The sequence below is a fragment of the Coregonus lavaretus genome (assembly GCF_964263955.1).
Source record: "Coregonus lavaretus genome assembly, chromosome: 12".
Classification (NCBI taxonomy): domain Eukaryota; kingdom Metazoa; phylum Chordata; class Actinopteri; order Salmoniformes; family Salmonidae; genus Coregonus; species Coregonus lavaretus.
In genome coordinates this window covers 12,514,453-12,522,403 of record NC_139999.1, presented here as the reverse complement: position 1 = coordinate 12,522,403, position 7,951 = coordinate 12,514,453, and the positions used below count along the sequence as shown (strand labels likewise).

The 7,951-nt window shown below is 45.7% G+C and overlaps 1 pseudogene across 1 annotated transcript in view; it reads left to right on the top strand.

Annotated features, from left to right (window-relative positions):
• LOC311138898 (guanine nucleotide-binding protein G(s) subunit alpha-like) overlaps positions 1–5,511 on the top strand; it is a 43,800-nt pseudogene extending 38,289 nt beyond the window's left edge. The window contains exons 7-11 of the transcript XR_014615466.1: positions 1–42; positions 186–306; positions 500–630; positions 2,433–2,500; positions 2,654–5,511. The exon at positions 1–42 is cut by the window's left edge and continues 17 nt beyond it. The product of XR_014615466.1 is annotated as a guanine nucleotide-binding protein G(s) subunit alpha-like (transcript). The remainder of the gene's footprint in view (positions 43–185; positions 307–499; positions 631–2,432; positions 2,501–2,653) is intronic.
• Positions 5,512–7,951: the final 2,440 nt, after the last annotated feature.

Below are 7,951 nucleotides of genomic sequence, written 5' to 3'. Positions count from 1 at the left end.
GTCAGAGGGATGAACGCCGAAAGTGGATTCAGTGTTTTAATGGTAATATTGTATTTCTACCTCCAATAAGTGTACAAGCAAATGGCATGGGGATGCATCCACCTTCACATCCATGCACATGTCCTGTATTGTGTCTAACCCAGTGGTGGTTGTCTCCTTGTCTGTCTGTCTGTCTGTCCCTCCAGATGTGACAGCCATTATCTTTGTGGTGGCCAGTAGCAGCTACAACATGGTGATCCGGGAAGACAATCAGACCAACCGGCTGCAGGAGGCCCTCAACCTCTTCAAGAACATCTGGAACAACAGGTAAGACCTCTCTGGCCTCTCCCACTTTCAGTCCCCTTACAAAGCCACTCTTGTCCTTGACATACTGTCGTTTTGTGTGAATCCCAGCCACAGCAGTTGCCGATATGGATTGTTGACCTTTTGTGCTCATTTAAATTGTCATTGATTTGAATACATCCACTTCAATTCCCTTTGTGGTTGTTTCTCTCCTCAGGTGGCTACGGACCATTTCTGTCATTCTCTTCCTGAACAAACAGGATCTGCTAGCAGAGAAGGTGCTTGTGGGGAAATCTAAAATTGAAGAGTATTTCCCAGAGTTTGGGCGCTACACTACACCAGATGATGGTAAGGGAAACAGTAATACTCTTGAGCAACTCTCTACTGGAACTATTCAAGGCTGTCAACGTTTCAAGTTTATCTGTAAATGTAACAATTGTAATAATATAACTTGGAACACTTCGGAACTCTTTGCGAACTCTTCTCTGGTGAAGAATGAATCTTGTTAACATGGATTATTTTACTGATCTAAATGAAAATGTCTGGTATACAGTGATTTAACAGATGCGGATATACAGTTGAAGTCGGAAGTTTACATACACTTAGGTTGGAGTCATTAAAACTCGTTTTTCAACCACTCCACAAATGTCTTGTTAACAAACTATAGTTTTGGCAAGGCGGTTAGGACATCTACTTTCTGCATGACACAAGTAATTTTTCCAACAATTGTTTACAGACAGATTATTTCACTTATAATTCACTGTATCACAATTCCAGTGGGTCAGACATAAGTTGCCTTTAAACAGCTTGGAAAATTCCAGAAAATGATGTCATGGCTTTAGAAGCTTCTGATAGGCTAATTGACATAATTTGAGTCAATTGGAGGTGTACCTGTGGATGTATTTCAAGGCCTACCTTCAAACTCAGTGCCTCTTTGCTTGACATCATGGGAAAATCAAAAGAAATCAGCCAAGACCTCAGAAAAAATATTTGTAGACCTCCACAAGTCTGGTTCATCCTTGGGAGCAATTTCAAAACGCCTGAAGGTACCACGTTCATCTGTACAAACAATAGTACGCAAGTATAAACACCATGGGACCACGCAGCCGTCATACCGCTCAGGAAGGAGACGCGTTCAGTCTCCTAGAGATGAACGTACTTTGGTGCGAAAAGTGCAAATCAATCCCAGAACAACAGCAAAGGACCTTGTGAAGATGCTGGAGGAAACAGGTACAAAAGTATCTATATCCACAGTAAAACTACTCCTATATCGACATAACCTGAAAGGCCACTCAGCAAGGAAGAAGCCACTGCTCCAAAACCGCCATAAAAAAGCCAGACTACGGTTTGCAACTGCACATGGGGACAAAGATCGTACTTTTTGGAGAAATATCCTCTGGTCTGATGAAACTAAAATAGAACTGTTTGGCCATAATGACCATCGTTTTGTTTGGAGGAAAAAGGGGGCTGCTTGCAAGCCGAAGAACACCATCCCAACCGTGAAGCACGGGGGTGGCAGCATCATGCTGTGAGGGTGCTTTGCTGCAGGAGGGACTGGTGCACTTCAAAAAATAGATGGCATCATGAGGAAGGAAAATGATGTGGATAACTTCCAAAGTTGTGGCATAATGGCTTAAGGACAACAAAGTCAAGGTATTGGAGTGGCCATCACAAAGTCCTGACCTCAATCCTATAGAAAATGTGTGGGCAGAACTGAAAAAGCGTGTGCGAGCAAGAAGGCCTACAAACCTGACTCAGTTACACCAGCTCTGTCAGGAGGAATGGGCCAAAATTCACCCCTTATTGTGGGAAGCTGGTGGAAGGCTACCCGAAACGTATGACCCAAGTTAAACAATTTAAAGACAATGCTACCAAATACTAATTGAGTGTATGTAAACTTCTGACCCACTGGGAATGTGATTAAATAAATAAAAGCTTAAATAAATCATTCTCTCTACTATTATTCTGACATTTCACATTCTTAAAATAAAGTGGTGATCCTACCTGACAGGGAATTTTTACTAGGATTAAATGTCAGGAATTGTGAAAAACTGAGTTTAAATGTATTTGGCTAAGGTGTATGTAAACTTCCGACTTCAACTGTATAAATGATGTCCACTGAGTTTGGTGTCTTTGCCCTTCCTAACCAGCAACACCAGAGCCAGGGGAGGATCCTCGTGTCACAAGGGCAAAGTACTTCATACGTGATGAGTTTCTGGTACGTTCATTCATGTCTAGTCACTTTTTTGTTGACCTTCTTGTGTAAGAAACCAAGCATATAGAAGTAACAAATGTGTATAGAAGTCTCAGACCAATATGCAAACAGCCATATGTGATTATGAATCCCTTCTCTTCTCTGTGGCCTTTTCAGAGGATCAGCACAGCCAGCGGAGACGGAAGGCATTATTGTTATCCCCATTTCACCTGCGCAGTGGATACTGAAAACATCCGGCGCGTCTTCAACGACTGTCGAGACATCATTCAGAGGATGCACCTACGACAATATGAGCTCTTGTGATGTGAGTGGGAGGAGAGACTCCCGGTGTTCTGCCTATCCTTGATCAGTTAGTCCCCTCCTCACTCAACCAACCCTCCCCTTCCATCCTGAAAAACAAACATCTTCTCCTGGGGACACTGTGTTTCAAATAAAGAAAGTGACAGTGCAGCCGACAGACTCCTAAACACAGTACTGTACCTGTAACAAGCCAGGACTGCTGAACTCTCCACTGCACTTTGAACCTGTGCTCAGGACTGCAATGTACAATCCGTGGCTCTTTTCCTCTCGCTATCTCTCTCTCTCTCGCTCAAACACACACGCACGGAACCTTCTCTCGTTTTCAGTGTCTCACATTCATTATTTTACTTGGAAATATCTCTCACACACACACACACACTTTTACCTTGTACAACTGTTTTCAGTCTTGAGTTACTCTGGCGAGAGATGTTCTCGAGAGATGCAGTATATGCACTGAAGAATGCTCTGGGAAAAAAACGATGGACAAATCGAAAAGATGGAGGAATTTAACCAATAAAGAAGCGGGTTGTGAGCACATTCTGCCTGGGGATGGATGGATGCATGTAGAACTGAGTGTGACTGTCACATTACTTGCTTTTCTGGAATCAGTGAGGAGGAAAATCTAAACATACAATACATGAATTCATGCATACAGTGAATGTCATGCAGTGCAAAAAAATCCAAGCTATATATATAGATATTTATATATGTATATATATAAATATTATATATTCCTGTAATAACACAAGTCAACTTTTAAGTTTGTTAGTTCCACATGTTGTATGTTGGTGTACGCTGTGTGTGCGATCTGCCTTTGTTCACCATTTAACCCTGTTTCTCCTGTTTCCTCCCAAATCAACCGTTCTCTTCTCCTTGTCCCCCCCTTCCCACTGCTACCCAACTCCAGCTCCCAAAACATGAACTATTATAGGACCGGCTTTATTTAATAAGTAAAGAATAACCACAACAAACGGAAAGACAAAGTTGAGGAAGCAAAGGATAGACATGACATGCACACACAAACACACACACACACACACACAAACACACACACACACAAACACACACACAAACACACACACACACAAACACACACACACACACAAACACACACACAAACACACACACAAACACACACACACACACACACAAACATACACACACACAAACACACACACACAAACACACACACAAACACACACACACACAAACACACACACACACACACACAAACACACACACACACACACAAACACACACACAAACACACACACAAACACACACACACACACACAAACACACACACAAACACACACACACACAAACACACACACAAACACACACACAAACACACAAAAACACAAACACACACACACAAACACACACACACACACAAACACACACACACACACACACAAACACAAACAAACACACACAAACACACACACAAATACACACACACACACACACACACACAGACACACAAACACACACACACACACGCACAAACACACGCACACACACACAGAGTCCTGCCCTCATCACTTATCCCTCCACATCCCTGTCTTGTTCCCTGGCACCTCACCTCTCCTGTCTCCCAGCCTCCGAGCATTCAGTATGTCTGTCTGTCTTTATTTTACTGCTGGACTATTATTCTTGTACAGACTGTAAAATGTATTATTTTGTACAGCTTTATTGAAAAAAATTACTTATAGAAGATCCCTGTGCCTTGATCACGACTGTACGTGTAAAATGAGCTAAGATGTAAGGTAAGTTTCACTGCGCTGTACAGCTAGGCAGGCCTCAGCCGCCCCCTGTGCTGGTGCACCCTGGGTAGGGGTGGGGTGAGGGGACGAGGCTGCCATCTGTTGCTTAGTTACCATTTTCCCACATTTGTTTGTCCATTGATTAATTTGTTTTGCTTTACTTTCCTATGATTTATATAATAGAAATGTAAAGAAGAAAAATAAGCAGACATGCCACCCAAATGTTGTGTAGTAAAAGATATTGAACCTTAACACGATTTAATATATATCAGATATATTTCAGATTGTATATTTTATATGTATGTTATTATCTATAGTATCTCCATTGTGAGCTCTCCCCAGGTTTTCTTTGTTTTTTGTCACCAACATCGGCCTACATTTAATCTGGGTGTAACGGGAGGAGTTTATACTCATTTAATCTGGGTGTAACGGGAGGAGTTTATACTCATTTAATCTGGGTGTAATGGGAGGAGTTTATACTCATTTAATCTGGGTGTAATGGGAGGAGTTTATACTCATTTAATCTGGGTGTAATGGGAGGAGTTTATACTCATTTAATCTGGGTGTAATGGGAGGAGTTTATACTCATTTAATCTGGGTGTAATGGGAGGAGTTTATACTCATTTAATCTGGGTGTAATGGGAGGAGTTTATACTCATTTGTATTTCTTTTTTTAAGCTTTAACTCTTTTAAAGGAGAGGAAAATATCCAAATGCAAAACATCGCTTGTTTCTACATAAACCAAATTATTTTTGCTTAAAAAAAAGAAGAAAAAATGTATTCGTGTTTGGTTCATTTTTAGTTCCGCCTTGCAGAGGCTGAGTACCATTTCTCTTTCTAAACTGCCATTTTCTGTCATGTCCATATTCTTCTATGGCCGCAGCCTTGCCCTACTACCAGGTGACAACCAAGATGACCCTCTCTGTACTACAAAAAATGACAGTACACATTCAGCCATATGACTATGCTCCGCCATGGCCCTGTGTGTTACAAATGCATAGTAGTATTTATGTATTTATTTGTCAACTTTTGCCAGATTTGGACATGAGAGTGTCATGGGCCTCTCACTCCACCGGGTTACCACCTTAATTTTCTTCTACTCTGCTCACCACTCTCTCTACTCAGCCTAACTAGCTCCACCTGTCCCTGCTCTGCTCTGCTCTAATTACTCTGCCAGCTGCGCTGCATTACCCACTACCTCTCCCAGTATTTAAGGCCCTGTCTTTCAGCTCTCCGGTGTCAGATCGTCTGCAAAGCTCACACCCGGAACCTGTTTGCTCGCGCTTCTGGCTCACCCTGGTTTTGTGACCCCGGACCTGCCTGTTTTTTGGATACTCTTCTGCCTCAGGAGATCCAGACCTGCTTCTGCCATTACGACTCCTGACTACTCTTCAATCCCGGTAACTCTGACCAGCCTTCTGCCTTGCTACTACGTATTTTGGATTTCCCTTGAACTGTACTGCTGCCTTGTTTCATTCCGCCCTGTTGTGTCTGTGTCTCCCCCCCCCCCAGGACTTCTGGACCACCCACCACCGGCTTCATAGGACGCATCGCTGCCATTGGGGGGGGCACAGACCCAGCACATTGGACGGGATCCCTGTTACCCCTGGAGCCTTCATTCACTCCCTACTTCCCTTTTCCCTTAAGTTTAATAAACTTTCTGGTGTGACGCAATTGTGGTCCTCTGGTCGTCTGTCTGAATCGTGACAGTACGATCTGACCATTATGGACTCAGCGCACACTTTCCCCGACATGGAAACCGATGAGCATGAGCAGCAGTTCCAGCAGCAGCAACAACAACTCGCCATGATCATTCAACTCCTCACCAACCTTACCCCAGCCAGTCTGCCCACCAGCCCTGCCCCCGAGTTACCTGCCCCGGTCATTGCAGCCGCTGCTCCGGAACCCAAGATTGGAAACCCCGAGCGGTTCAACGGCGATTCAACCCAGGTCCGGCCATTCCTGACTAGCTGCCGACTTCAGTTCTCCTTGCAGCCAAGGACCTTCGCCACGGAGGGGGCTAAAGTTGGGTATGCCATCACTCACCTGACGGGCCGAGCTCGACTCTGGGGAACAGCAGAGTTCGAACGTCAAACCCCCGCATGTGCAACCTTCGACCTGTTTGCTGAGGAGATGCTGAAGGTGTTTGACCTGGATTCACCCACCGCAGAGGCGTCTCGTGAACTGTTCAGTATTCGACAAGGCAGACGTACAGTCGCAGACCATTCCATCGACTTCCGAACCCTGGCTAGACGAAGTTCTTGGAACACACCATCGTTGGTGGACGCGTTCTTCCATAGTTTGGCTGACTATATCAAGGACGAGTTGGTCTCCCATGAACTGCCTTCCACTCTTGATGAAGCCATCGCACTGACTGTCAGGATCGACAGAAGGATACAGACCCGTCGTCGTGAGAGGGGGCGCCAAGGTCCACCTACTACCGGCATTCGGAGAGATCCGACTGGGCTCCTGTCATCTACTGCCACTCACCCAGGTCAGCTTGATCAGTCTGAGCCTATGGAGATTGGGCGAGCCTCTCTCACTCCTGCAGAGCGCCAGCGCCGCTTCACCTCAAACCTCTGCCTCTATTGTGGAGGTGATGGACATCGTGTGGTAACCTGCCCTTTAAAGGGCCGAAGCTCACCGGGCATAGGGGGAGTCCGGTTGAGTTCAATGACCATCCAGTCCTCCGACCGCAAACCCCTGCTGCAAGTTCACCTCCGCCTCTCTGACTCAACTCACACCCTGGCTGCTCTGGTGGATTCTGGCGCCGAAGCCAACATAATGGACATCAAGCTGGCACGCCAACTGGGACTGGAGAACCTCCGTTTGACACCTCCTATTCCTGCCCGGGCACTGGACGGACACTTACTCGGATCGGTCACTCATGTCACGGCCCCGGTCTCGATGGGTCTGTCCGGAAACCATCAAGAAACTATCCAGTTTCACCTGCTCCCCTCTCCAGGCCAACCCCTCATCCTGGGTTACCCATGGCTCCGCCGGCACAACCCTCAGCTCGACTGGGTGACCGGGGTGATCAGGGAGTGGGGAGAGGACTGCCACCGAACCTGCCTGCTTGCTGCCGCACTACCCCCTCGGCCAGTACCTACTAACTCCGCTCCTGACCTCTCCAATGTCCCAGAATGCTACCATGGTCTCAGAGAGGTGTTTAACAAAGCAAGAGCCACATCTCTGCCCCCTCACCGACCGTACGACTGTGCCATCGACCTCCTCCCTGGAACAGCTCCTCCAAAGGGTCGTCTTTATTCGTTGTCTGCTCCTGAAAGAAAGTCCATGGAGGACTACATCAATGGCTCTCTGTCCGCAGGATTAATCCGTTCATCTTCATCTCCTGCTGGTGCTGGCTTCTTCTTTGTGGGGAAGAAGG